Genomic DNA, 15,110 nt, shown 5'->3' on the forward strand with positions numbered 1-15,110 from the left:
AATGCTTTTCGATATCGGATTTTGATGCTTTCAAACAAATAAGGGACACTATCACGTACGAGGATTGTCTGATAAGTTTGCAATTCACTGTCTTAACTGTCGAAAGAAAAAATCTTCTTAAGTCTCATCAATAAACTGTAGGAAATATTTATTCGAATAAGACTTGGATCCAAAGTAAGCAAACTTGGTACTTTACGTTATCTTGTTATACCGATGGCTTCTTCCATACCTTTGGTATCAATCTCAATTTTTTGCATGTAAGCTCGAAGAATGGTTTTACCAAGGTTTCAAAGAGCTTGCTGAACGTTGGGTTGAAAGTATGGAATACGATAGGTTGTACTTCGTATATTAAGACTTTCTTTTTGGATGATTATATTATATCTTGTCGAATGCTTCAACTATATCTAGATATGCCAAACAACATCGTTACCCAAAATGTTTTTTGATGCAATAAATGATATTTTTTATCTTTCAAATTACGGACAGTTAATAGATTTCATATACGTAATTATCCGATGAAATAATAACATACGAAAGTGACGATTGTATAGCCAGAAATGTTCATGTAACATAATTTATTACCTATAGTCCAGTGAACAACGGTAAAAATATGGTATCACCTCAGAATTCCATCAAGACGCATGGATTTACGTAAAATTTTAATTATTAAGTTCAATTTTCCCTTCAGTAGAAAATCTACCCTATGCCAATATGTGCAAATGATTGTAAGGGGTAAAAACTACCCTCATTCGATAAAATAAAAGTTAAAGTATTTAGAAATTTAAAAAAAATTTTTGGGACTGATCGCATGATGTTTTAAGATACTATTTATGTTATTCAATCCTAAATCAATGTATTTCAATCCATATTATATCCATGTACATACCAAAGCAGATGTTGCTAGTGCCATAGCGATTTTTTCCACCATGTATATACACACATATTAGGTGGTCGATTAAAAACCATTTTGTAGGAAAATTCATAATCTATTGGGCTAAAAAGGTTCGGAGTACATTGAACCCTTTATTTTTAAAATGAGAACATTCAAAAGTCTCCAAAGCGGTACCAGTCCCACGCTACTGTGAATTTTGAGGGAAAAAATAATAAAAAACAAAATTTTTATCAAACAAAACCTAACTCTTAGTTTCCCAGGAGTTTTAACGTATCTTCAACATTTATTTGTATTCAATTTAAGTAATTTGCAAGTTTATTTCAATTAGGGTGGCAATATCAAGGGTAGAAATGACGTTTTTTTCTATGAAATTGAAGGATTCTATCTTATTTTCATCATAACTCCCTCATTTTTTGTATTTAAAAGTCTTATTTGATTGGTTTGTTGAAGTTCTTTAAAAAATAACTGGTTTTAACTTATTATTTTTGAGTTATTTGTGAAAAATCGATTGAAAAGACACTTTTTTTTGTAACAAAAATTCAAAATTTCAATCACGAATAAGTCAAAAAGTATTGATTTTTCGTAAAAACTTCTTAGAATAATTTGTGCTATTTCTACGATTAGTATATAAAAATTACCATTCCCTAGTTGGGGTAGTATTCACCCCTAGAGTAAAATCTGAGGTAAAAACCTAGACAAAAAAAAATAATCAACACAAATATTTTTTAACTTGAAAAAAACACTTTAGGAGCCGTATTGATCCAAGTTATTTGGACCTCGAGATTCACAATTTTAAATATTTTCCATTATCAATTAAACAACCTGTACATTAGGTTTGTTATTTTAAAAGATTGAATAACGAAGATACCGGATATTAAAAATAAACCAAATAAACGTACGCCACTGTTTAATTCGTAAAACAGGAAGCCTCTGTAGTCGTTGTCGGTCTATTAGGTCTGTGAAGACGACAACAGATCAAATTAAAATGCTATTAAGTCAAAATTTTAAGTGAATTCTAATGTCGGACATTCCACAAATGACATAAGACTAGAAAGACCCATTTTTTTGTTAAACTAATGACGTGACCATCATTTAAATCCACTTCGATTGGCTTAGAAATTTGTTAAATCGTCATTATCCAAGTAGATAACTGTTTCATTTCTTTTATAGTCTGATTTTTGAAATATAAAAATGAAAAACTAAAAGAAAAATTTCATCTATGTTATTTTTAGAATTGATTTAGTTTAAAAAATGGTTACAAACCCACAATCTAGAACCCATTTTTTTGTTGGAGAACCTGCTGAGCCTGTCTTTTAGCATTGTACATCTACAAATGAAATGATAGTAAATTATTGAGTGATAATGAACTGCCTTTTTTATTTCCAGATATTTGGAAACTTCACACTGAATCTTTACATTCACTGCAGCTTCAATTTCGAATGAGTGTAAGCGAAATTAGAACACTTAAGAAGGCTCTAGTACCACTCATGCTACCACCATTAACTCAAGAGGATTGGTAGAAAAAGGCAAACGAATTTGAGTCGAAAAGGGATTCTCCCAACTACCCAAAAGCCATTGATGGCAAACGTATTGTCTGCACAAAAAATACTTCATCTCTGTTTCACAACTACAAAGGGTTTTCCTCAATAGTGTTTCTGGTTTTTGTCGGTGCTTTAAGCTCTTTTATTTCGACGTAGGATCCTATGGGAAAGAAGGTGATGCAGAAATTTTCGAAAGGTATTCATTAAAGCAGAATTGCTTCTATTCTCAACCAAACTACGCAATTCGCGAGAATATACGATCAGAAAGAACTAGAAAACCGTTCTCGCTGAACTTCAGATAATGCTTTCGATTTATTAGCGACTCCTTCGTATATTTTATACCCCAATAAATGTACCAAACAATCGAAAAAATTGTGTGCTTGCACAACACGCTGGGGGATGCCTCTATTGCAAAAAATGGATCTTCTTACCATGAAGTAGATTGTACACTAAATCTACTCAAAAACAAATCGATTAGTTTGGCAAGAGCTAAATGAAGGATTTGGTGCTAAATACTTCAGCACTGACGAAAGGGTGGGCTGACAAAATCACCAAGTTCAAAAAACCGATCATAACATTGATCCATTGATCAGAATTACGATCAAAATGTCCTGAACAACAACTTGATTTTCCAGCTTTTTTGGCAATCTCAGCCCACACATTATCCTTGACCATTTGATCGTTAGCCTTAGTGAGGGATGATTCGCTACTTCCTCGAGAAGAATTTCATCATCCTCATCAGAAAATGAAGGAGATATGATTGGCGTGATTTTACCACAACGAAATGCTATTGTTAAGCAACGATTTTCCCTAATTGGAGTTTTTAAAATCACTGAGAATCTGATATCTACGATCCTGTTAATAAATAATTCATAAAGAATTTTCAATAATTGTTAGTATTTGTTTAGCAAAGTATAAGCCACATCTGGAATATAAGTTTTCCGATGTTTTCTTGTGTTCAAATAAACCCCCCGATCAGAACAACAATCACAAGTCAGTGGGGTCACTCTGGTTCATTGCTACCAAATAAATTGAAACAAGTGCAGTGGATAAGAAAGGTTAAGGTGACTGTGCTTTGAGATCGGAAGGGAGGACTCCTCATCCTTCTCATATTATAAAAAAATGACCAAACTTCGGTGACTAATCCAGAATCGTCGGAGAGAACGACTGACGGAGGGTGCTTTCAAAGAAATTTGGGTTGACTGCTATGTTCCATCCCCGGACTATAACTGTTGGAGCACCTAATTACAAAACGCTTCAAGAGCGACGAAGAAGTCCAAGTAGAGGTCACAAGCTTCCTCAAAGGATTAGCGGGGACTTTGCGACTTAGATATACAGAAGCTGGAGCACTGTCTTTAGAAGTGTGTCAAATGAATGAAGACTATGTTGGAGTGTAAGCTTTTCAACGATGTATATATTAATAAGATTAAAGAATGTTTTCTTTTTGTCCATTCCTATGATTATAATTTTCATTTTATTGTATTGAACTGGCTTATACTAATTCATTTCTTCAATTATATTCAGATGCATTCTCACGTTTTTTAGAGACTGTTCGAATATTTATTATTTTATGATTATAATAAATAATTTTTATTGGTTTCGTTCGAACTAAACGATTCTTGCTAAATAAAAAAATACCGTTGTGATACCTATAAAAACATTATCATTATGGTATCAAATTAAAGACCTTGCTTAGATCTTGAACCGAATAAATCGTATGGAACCCGATCATCATTTAGTTTAGTTAGACGTCATTATCTTGCGTACTAATCTCGAGGTGTCTACTAAATACGAGGTCTGGTGAAGAAGATACATATAAAATCCCGGTTTTAAGTTTTGATTCAGCGCTCATATTCTAGATTGCCAACATTAACACTTCAAATTTCGACTATGTTATAGGTGAAGAATCAAATTATTGTTGATTTATCGACATAACTATTCATGAATGACAGTTTTATACTAAGATATCATCAAAGTATACCGCTAAATAGATTTCTGTAAACGTTACAAAAAAAGAAAAGCCCCCAATCTCCACATGCATCTTAACACGGCAGGCACCCACTCGAAATACTCGAGTGTAATAGGGTTTATCCTCTTGTGCTTACTTTTCATTTAAAAAAAATCATTTCTGGTTTTTGGATTATTTATTTGACAGATTTCAATTCAATTTTTCGAATTATATTTACTCTGATCAGGGCTGTGTTAAGAGGACTCAAAATACTCAATTTCACAAATAGAGAGGAGTTTTAAATACTATGAAAAGTAGAGGGCGTCAGTCCTTAGAAGGTTAATTGTTGTCCTTTGTTCAGTAGTTTATGATCTATCTCGTTTCCTTTTTACACTGGCGAGCCAAAAATTGAGGTCACCTTAAATTTTACCTTCTCAGATAGTATTCGCAAACTGTACATCATTGCATGTGCTTTTGTAAGCTGAATGTGATACTCTATAGGAAAGAAAAATGCATTTTTTTGTGGATTTAATGATTTATTCTGAAGAAACAACAAATTGACGTTTTGGGCGTTGTTAGGGAAGATATGGAACGAACAAAATAAAAGAGCTTGACATTAATAACGTGTATTTCCTCCTCTTGCATTGATGACTGCTTGAAGTCGACGCGGCATACTTTGAATTAAGTTGCGGATCACATTCTGGTCGATGTTATCCCATTCCTGCAACAGCAATCTTCTCAGCTCCTGGACAGTTCTTGGTGCTGGTGTGTGTCTGCGGATCAGTCGTCCCAACTCGTTCCAGATATGTTCTATGGGATCCAAGCCAAGGCTGCTGACTGGCTAGTCAATCCGCATAATTTCTACCTCATCCAGATATTCCTTGACAATTCTGGCTAGCACCCATTTTCTATGAAGACCAACTTTGTACGAGCTTGTGCAGCCCAAACCATAACTGGACCACCGCCAAATGGAAGAAGCTCGTCAATGCAAACTTCAGCCTACATTTTCCCAGGTCTTCTCCACATTCGTCGACGTCCATTTGATCCAGTGAGGTACAAATGCGACTCATCATCATTCCAACGAAAAAGATCTCTGACAAATGTCAATCTTGCACTCTGATGGTGGCGTTGCAACGGGGGACCTGTAGCCATTCTTCTACATGTCCAGCAGCATGAAGTCTTCTTCTAACAAATCTCAATTCTTCCAGCTGATTTCGCAGTGAAACCGCAGTATCTGTCCTATTCCGCAAACTTGTTGACACCAAAAAACGGTCATCTCGTTGAGTAGTAACTCTTTTCCGCCCAAACCCTGGTCTTCTAGTGATCAGGCAAGTCTCCAGAAAGCGCTGGTACACCCTTTGCACAATATAAAGACTAGCACCAACAATTTTTGTAGTTTGACGTTGCTCCCGACCATCTTGTAGCAACGCAACAATTCTTGCCACAACAATCGGATCTAAAGGCATCATGGGCCTGTTAAATCATCACACTTTGCAATCGTTAGGTTTTACATAAAAAATCAACAGTAAACTGGAAAACAGGCAAAGGAAATGTGCGCAATTCAATTCAATTAGCGCAAAGGCACATTTTTTATCAAAGTCGTACTCTAATACATCGAATGACAGCTAATGACAACTGTCAAATCTCGGAAAAAATTCTTATCAATATTGACGCTAAAATTATTCGCAATTTCTGAAGTTCTGAAGCAATTTTTTGCTCGCTAGTGTATATATCTTAATATTATTGAACTCGGTGTATACCTAATAGAGTTTTTCCTAATTTAGCTCACAGAGTACTCCAGATATAACGCATATTATTTCTTTTTTTTTATATTGAGTTACAAGTTCATCATCATCACCATCAATCCTTTGGATCTCTTCTCCTCGGTCGCAATGTCCATTGCGTTATTCTTTTGATCATTTCAGTTGGTTTTTCCCTTCCCCAGATCTTTCTCTATTTCTTCGTTTTTCTTTGCTCTCCTTTCTCTCTCCTGTGTTAGGTTTGGATCTGTTATAGCTCTAATATCTTCTTCTTCCCTTTTATCGATTACTGTTGTTTCGTGATTACTGGTCTCATTAGAGTTTTGTTGATTTTTGTTTTGTTTGGTTATGGTTTTCAATAGGTTTTTGTTTCTTCCATAGGCTTGATAGCCTTTTTGTATCCTTTCCTTTATCCTGTGTCTGGTTGCTGCATTTAAAAGTTAATCAACTTTCAAAAGCATTTTAACAACACAACTTTTTTTCTACAGATTAATACGAATGGTTAATTTATATAGTGGGCATTAAACAAGTAAAAAGTCAACAATATTTATTAACCAGTCAACGTACCAACATTCTTACAAATACCAGCTGCATCAAAACGACTTCATCTTAGTAAAATGCCAACGTTGGAGGTTGAAAATTATTAATTGTTGAATATTAATTAACCTTCCTATTGCTATTCTATTGATTCTATGAATTGATAAACTCAAAAGGTTTAAACTTGCCAGTCGGAATCAATTAATAAATATAAAAGTACTGATAGGGAGATCGTTCAATAGTTGTCTCGTTGTTTAATTGGAAGTAGATGCTAGTCATTGATAAACAAATGTTTTATTAGTTTGATGTGTTGATATATTTGACTGTTTCGCATTTTGAAAACCCACTAGCAGTTTAATTAGTCATTTAGAATGAGTCAAGGCACTTATTCAAATAAGATTTTGTTATACAGGTACCAATATAGAGTATAGGTGTATAGGGAAGACCAAAATATTACGATTAGGGGTAATTTACATCTATACCAAGCTGAGAAGTTGTAGGGTCTCTTCTCCAGTTCATCCTGAGAAGAATTGTATTACAAATAAATGCAATTTTCAACAAATTATGAATGTTCATGTCTTTAGACAATATTTTTGATTAGAATTTTTTGTGAGGACCCGATAAGTACCTTATCAGGTAATTCCGCAACCTAGTAAGGTATAGGTGATGATTACCTGTCAAAGACCTGATGAGGATGTAACGCAGATTAGTAAAGAGGTCCTGATCAAGTTTATCTCATAAGATCCTTATCAGGATTACATTCTATGGCTAGATTAAGGTAGGTTAGGTTAGATTAGATTCTGATCGATCAGGATTACTTCACATGGACCTTGGAAAGCTCTAATCACGATTACCCAACATATTCCTGATTAAATTTTCTTTCTGGTTCATATGGAGGAGAAAGAGGTTCACACAAACAAATATTATTTATAAGAATAAGAAAGAAACATTTGATAAATAGTAATTTGCCTGTAAAACAGCAGGAGGTCTAACTTTCTTTCAAATCAACTGACAGATAGAAAACTTCTTCGAAATATTAAGTAATTAACCCCCAGAATGATTCGATCGGTACCAAATTTGGTATTTTTTAGAAATTGCCCCTAATCGTTATATTTTGGGCTCCTTTATACATTTATATATGAAATATCGTAAATTTTTTAGATTCAATTCAATATCCATCGATGTACATAACAGTTTTTAAGTCAAACGAACGTGATTATGGAATTTGTTTAACTAAAATCGGTCTGTATCCTCAAGGAACGAGTAAATTTTCTTCTGCAATGAAATTTCAAGTAACCACTCGAGTTGTAAGGAAATTTTCCATGAAAATAAAGCGTCCCTTGTCGGAAACGAGAGAATAAAAATATGTATTCAAATAACGAACGAACTACCTTGACAAAATACGAAAGGGGAAGAAGAAAATGTCACGAAACTAAATTTCCCAAGAACTTTTTTCCGAAGTCACGTCCTTCCCTTACCATTAATCCCACATTTGAGTTTCAAATTAGGACTCCATCCGGAGGAGCTTCCAACAACCAACAACCCACAGTTAGGGAAACATTTTATTTTATCGTGCACTTTCAAAACAACTTCTCCTCTTTTTTGCTTGGACTCGCCAATTTTTACCGAAAACGCAGAAAGAAAAGTTAACCGTGTCACAATATACGATACGTGTTTCAATTTTATTCCCAAGTTTTTGTTCGAGGAAAGTAATAAATTTTAAAATTTCCATCTAATTAAACGACGAGATAAAATTTGTCTCCTTGGCGTTGAAAAAGAGTTGAATTTATAGCTAAACGCGTATCCAGCAATTTGAGAAACTTGATTTTTTTAAAAATAGATTTAGAGTCATGTCATATCAAGTCTTACCAACAATTATATCTTTTTAACAGCTTTTTTAGCTCACATTCTTATCGCAAATTATTATTTTCATAAATTTTCACTCACTATCTGTCCCTAAAATCACACTTATAATATAATTCATCATTCACTATTTTTACATGAAAGTGTATTTTGCTATTAAATTATTCATACGTAACGCTCTTTATTTTTCCAATTCGTTAACTTACTTAGCATTTATATTTTTAGAATATTCTTGAAATTATGTACCAAACAAACGGCCCCAACGTTTTTCAGAACAACTTGTGTTTGATTCATCAAATTTTCTAAAACTCAATAAGTCGTGTGACTGACACAAAGATGGCGCTGCCATTGTCAAATCCACATGACGTTTATGAAGTACCAACTTTGAAAAGACTGTGTGTAAAATTTCATGACATTTCTATTAGTCAGAAAAAAGTGACAGCCATTTAAGTGAAGTTACTTTTGTTATTTTCAAAGCAATGGATTTAAAACAATTTCGTTTGTTGATTTATAATTGCTTCTTGATGAAAAAAAATAATGTAAAAACACAGCAATGGCTTCAAGGTTGTTAACTGGACTCTGCTCCATGGAAAAGAATCATTTTTTATTGGTTTTCTCGATTTAAACGTGGTCGTACAGATGGTGAGAGTTCTGGTTGTCCAATTGAATTTATTTCTCCAGAAAACATCTAAAAAGTCCACAAATTAATTATATCTAATCGTAAATTGGAATTTCGTAAGATATCAGAATACATTTCGTTCACAATTATGCATGAACATTTGACCATGAGAAAGCTTTTTTTAAATTGGGTCCCGCAATTACTCACAGTCCATCAGAAACAACATGTTGATGATTCAGAGCCATGTTTGGCCATGTTTACACGTATTAAATCAGATTTTTTGCGTCAATATGTGACATTAGATGAAACATGGATTAATCATTTCAATCCGGAATCAAAACGATCATCATCTGAGTGGACTACAGCCGTTGAACCAAGTCCAAAGCCACAACAGTCGGCTGAGGAGGTTATGGCTTTCTCTAAAAGGATGAGACAATAAATAGCGAATACTACATTATTAGATTATCGTTTGAATGCAAAAATCAGGGAAAAACGGCACCATTTGTCGAAGAAAAAGCCATTGTTTCAACAAGACAATGCACTGATTGACAAGACGATGGCAACGATGTTAAATTGCTTCCTTATTCACTGTATAGTCCAGATCTCCCGGTGACTACTGGTATTTTGGTTTAAAATTTTTATTATATTAAAAAATAAAAAACTGCAACAAACGGATTTAAACTTGTCACTTTTTTCCTTAACACTAGGGGGTATATAATATACTGGAGGAACGTAATGCAGCTTAAGGAATATCTGTTAAAAATTTCTCGTGCAAATTTTCTTTTCCATTCGATTTTTAGTTATGATTTTATTATTTAGAAGGGAGCTGAATATTACCATGCGACAAATTTTTTTATTCTCCTTCTTTTAAAGAAATTTATCAATTTCAAATAATACGACTTACAAACTATTAAAATAGTTATTATCGAAGTTTGCAGATGAAAAACTCATCGGGTGATATTAAAATAAGCTTCTCATGCTTGTTTTCTATAAAACTTTCTTGCTAAATGGATAATTTCGTAATATCCATGGAAAGTCAAATACTTTATTAGGTTTTCTAGATGGGATTGCCTTATATCCGACATTATATTGAAAAAGTTTTCCGCGGCCAGCGAAGATATGTTATCAAAGACGTAGAACCAATTTTTTACGACGGGGATTAGTAAATACCAACGAAGCAGTTGTTATATATCTTAAATTGAATTATTTAACATCAGTTATAGAGATCAGTTTATTGGAGTCCACTAGAAAACCGTGCGAAAACATTTAAAGTTGTAATATTTATATTAAAGGGTACAGATTCTATATAAATGAAGGTTCAGATATGATTTCTTTCATTATTTCTCTAAAATTCTAGTTTTTGAAAATAATTTGTTTAAGCAGCGATGTTTTCCTGTAAGGAGACGTTGAAAAAATAAAAGGCGAAGCAGTTTTAGGTACTTAGCACTTATAATATTTGCCATGCTTAGGTTCCTACAGCAATAGGCTATGAAACACCTCTTTCTATTCTCAAAATTCGCTTATTTTGAACATAAATCATCAAATAATCACCAACAGCTTTTTAACTAACGACGTTGAAAATAAATAAAAAAAGGAAAAGCTGGAAACACCTAAAACAGTCTAAAACCATCCCTGGACACGATTATCCAAGTTATTATTTATTGCTAAGAACAATAAAATAGTTTCGGCAACATGAAAAGCAGTTATAAATTAAAAACAAATCAGATTTATTTATATATGGAAGATAAGGCTGGGATTTATCTATGGAAATTCGGGATGGTTACAGATTCCCAGATGTTGGATTGAGTTGAATTTGTAGTTGAAACTCTGAACTTGACAACTGCAGAACTGCGAGAAAAAAAGAGGGAGGAAACAGAAATACAGAAATTATGTTTCCCCAATAAATAAAAAATACAAATTTATATGAAAACTATCATACAAAGTTTGCTTGAAGCTAAAGGAAATCCCATAAAGATAACCGGAGTTTTTGTGAGCACCCCGACAAACTTAACAGCAAATATAAAGAATGAAATCACCACAAATTTATTAAAATTTACTTTAAATCGAAGTGTAGATAAAAACCAGAGTCGAAAATTTTTTAAACCAAAAAAAATAGTAGGAAGACACCTATTAGAAAAGACACAGGATTCAAAAAAACGAAGGGAAACATAAATTACGGGTGTTCCGTGTTGGAGAAGTGGTTGGGGGTGAGTATTTAAGGGTAAAAAATGGTTTTCTTCTATTTAAGTTAAGTTGTAGGTGAACAAAAGACAAATTTTGTTCTTACACTTTTTTTACACAACCTCAAAATTTATGTGAAAACTTGAACAAACCATGATTTCGGATTTTTATTTATATCTTTAAAAACACACTGTAATTTTTCTGATTCAAAATATTCATTCTTTCAACCTATTTTGGATTAAGATTCAAAAAGCACTCTAATTTTCAATCGAAAAATCTCACGTCAAAAAGATTTTTCCAAAAAATTGATGCGTTTTTTGTTTTTTGAAATGTCTATTTTCCAGTTTATCTTCGAAATCTTCAAGACCATCACCGTTTTCGTCTCCAGTATTACTTCTAGTCTGCGTTGGTTCTTCATCCAGATTTTCACCTGAATCATCAACTCCATCGTACATTTTTTCTTCATTGTAGCATTTTTTAGAAACGTTTCATTTTGAGCATAAATTTGTACATTTTGAGCCGTGCTACATTTCTCGATTAATCAAAGTTTAAATTTGAATGAATTGTCCATAATGAAAGATAAAAAATTTTTTCAGATTCGAGTTTTTTTTGCATTTTTTAAGTTGTTATCCATAGTATTCTATATTTTTTTATACTATCAGAAAGTAAACATTTCAACAAACAAAAAACTGAACAACTTTTTAAAAAAATCGTGAGATTTTTCGATAAAAAATTAGGGTTCTATTGGATTGGATCTTAAGCGAAAATAGGGTGAAGAAATGAATATTTCGAATCAGAAAAATTACAGTGTTTTCAGGACATTGACATAGACATAAGCTTTCACAAAATTTTTTTAAGCAGAAATAAAAAACCCAATTATGATTTTTAAATTTTTCACTAGCTGTAGATTTTTTGATTACCTACAGCTTTACCATTTTTTTACCCTTAAATACTCATCCCTCCCCCGAGATCGGATCGTCCTTAATTTATTTTTTCCTTCATTCTTTCTACATTCTCTGCCTTTTCTAATAAGTCTTAGTCTACTACAAATTTTTTCACTTTTTATTATTTTCGATGACTTCTACCCTGGTCTTATAGGTAGAGGACGATTTAGAATGCAATCCGAGGTTTTAATGAATTTCTCGAATGGAGTGGGAGGTCGATAACAAATTTATTTCTTCAAAAACTCGAAGAAATAAATCCGAAGTGACTACTGTTCCACAAGCCGAATGGCATGTTACAAATTAAATATTAACCAAAATGACCTTAGAACTGCGTTGTGTGACTTGGAAAGCAAATAAAGTTATTTTATGTGTTTCGAATCTTCTTCTAATCTTTTCTCTTCTTCTATCATTCATATTTGAATAATATATTTAGGATTAGCTTGTTTTTTACCATATTTTCCAATAGCAGACACTTAAGAAATAAAATACAAAGAGTAAGCTAGAGCTTCCTGTGTTTTGTTAATGCTTAAGGATTCAAGCTATAAAACCCTCTTCCAGTTCTTAATATTTATTGCTTTTGATCATAATGAAGAAAGAAGTTCATGTCTCTTATTTGTTCCTTCAATCATTAATTATGGAGAGAGGAATTAACAACGGTTTTGAAGTTATTATTACTGTTAAATTATGGAAGCCTTTTTTGCATTAATAGCTTATTTGTTTTTGTTTATTTCTTATTATCTGGCTAAGTAGCTTCTTCATACTTTTCCTTTGATTCTTCTCAAGGTAACATTTCTCTATTTATCATATCGTTGGAAGCTAAGCATTTTCTAATTTTGTTAACGTTAGCTTTAATATCTTTCTTATTTGTATCACAAATGGGATCCCAAAATGTCTGTCAGTGTCATCATTTCCTGCAGCTAGCAGGTCATCTTCACCCCAATACTTCTCATTTTTTTCAATTGCAATGTACCGTCGAAATTTATTAGAAGATTTCAAAGTGTGGGCATGCGATAATGTTTATTGGTGTACCAACAACAACATAAAAACTAAAAACCAACTGTTTACTATTCAATAAAACAAATTTCGAGACATTTACGATTACCTATATAATATATGCAGTTGTCGTGAAATATCAATTTCCAAAACGAATGATTATTTAGTGCCCCCATAAAAATACAGAGCTGTCAAAGCAATAAATAAACACAAAGGCAATTAACAGAAACCAACAATCTAGCCGTCCGCCATATCTACAGGTGCTCGACGGTAATGGTTCCCTTTATTTTATATTCATAATGAATTTTCAAATTGAATTTTTTAGGGGCGACCAGCGCAGAGTGCGCCGCTCTTTTCGTGGAAATGGACAAAACTCACTCCTGAAGATCTTTGCATACAAACCAAGTTTTTTTAGAGTCAATATCACAACAAATAAATTTACAGAACACGAATTAATTATGACGAAAATCAGGAAAATTGCTTCAGTTGAAATTGGAGTGAATATTCGTGAATTTAATTAAACTTCAAATTAATTAATAAATTAATTTAATTATTTGCGAGAAAATGGCAGTGTTCCTTATGGAATAGAACGACATGTAGATGGAGCGCTGTTCCTATGAACCCTACAAGTGAGTCGAAAGCTTAGTCTTACAAAAAAATCCTCAGTACCCATATCATATTCAAATGGTTCAGCGACTACATTCTGGAGATGAAATCCATGGGTTGGAATTTTCCAGATGCATTAACAATCATCGACCAACGCTGTACGGGACTCTATTTCGGTTAATGTGTAGATTGGTGTCATAAATGACCATTTAGTAGGTCTTCCTTTTTTCGATGTTTCTTTTGGTCTATTTGGACTTCATTCTACTTTTCTCCTTGTGGTTTTTTGTTATACCAGCATGGGTTATTATTCCATAATTTTCTAATCAATATATTCCAATCTAGTCATCTAATACTACGAGAGAGAGATTCTATGAATAATTTTTGGTTGGAATAAGATAAATTTATTATGGGAAGGTTTGTTGGAGTTGGCCCTGACATAGAAGCTACTCCTCTGCAGGGCTGAGGCTGTGGTGATTGCTTGTGGTTGTGCTGTCTTGGCCAATAGCCAGAAGAAGACGAAAATAGAGCTGTAGCTCAAATAAAAACGGTTCCTCTCAGTGTGGAAATATATTTTGAAAGTCGTTTTTGTTTTTTCAATCTTTTGTTTATTTTTCATTTATATGGATGGCGGGCGGTTATATTATTCCTAATCGTCATCCATTTGACTGATGAATCGGTTTACCAGGTTACCAGGTTATCTTTCTGTACAGTTTCTGCGCAATAGGTCAAATATCGTGTCGGTGTCGTCGGTATGTTTGGCGTTTGGCCTAACTTAATAACTCAGTCCTTGTTGAAATGTCCAAACTGTTCGCTAAGGCGCTTCTCGGGAAAAACTAAAGGAAAAATGGATTAGACCTTTGATTCCAAGAAGAACAAGTCGTTCGACTTGGCTGAGCTTCTGCAAGAAGATCCAAAAGCATATTAAAACTTTTTAAGGATGTCTCATACACAATTTGATTAGTTTTTTAAGATGGAAACGAAACGAATTAAATACGGGAACATAACAAATACTAAATGGAAAGTTTTGGCAGTTCTGTACTACCAATCAGAGCCGCAACACAGAAAACTGTACAGCTTTTGTCGATATTGATAACTGTATAGTAAACGATATCGAAAACTACATAATGTTAAACGGCCTTTAGACCACGACCAAGGCCAGCTCTACTTGTTACAATTCAAAAGCAAGATAAAAGAATAACCTATTCATAGTATAGAACAAGAATACT

The sequence above is a fragment of the Diorhabda sublineata genome, chromosome 6 (genome assembly GCF_026230105.1).
Source record: "Diorhabda sublineata isolate icDioSubl1.1 chromosome 6, icDioSubl1.1, whole genome shotgun sequence".
In the NCBI taxonomy this organism is placed as follows: domain Eukaryota; kingdom Metazoa; phylum Arthropoda; class Insecta; order Coleoptera; family Chrysomelidae; genus Diorhabda; species Diorhabda sublineata.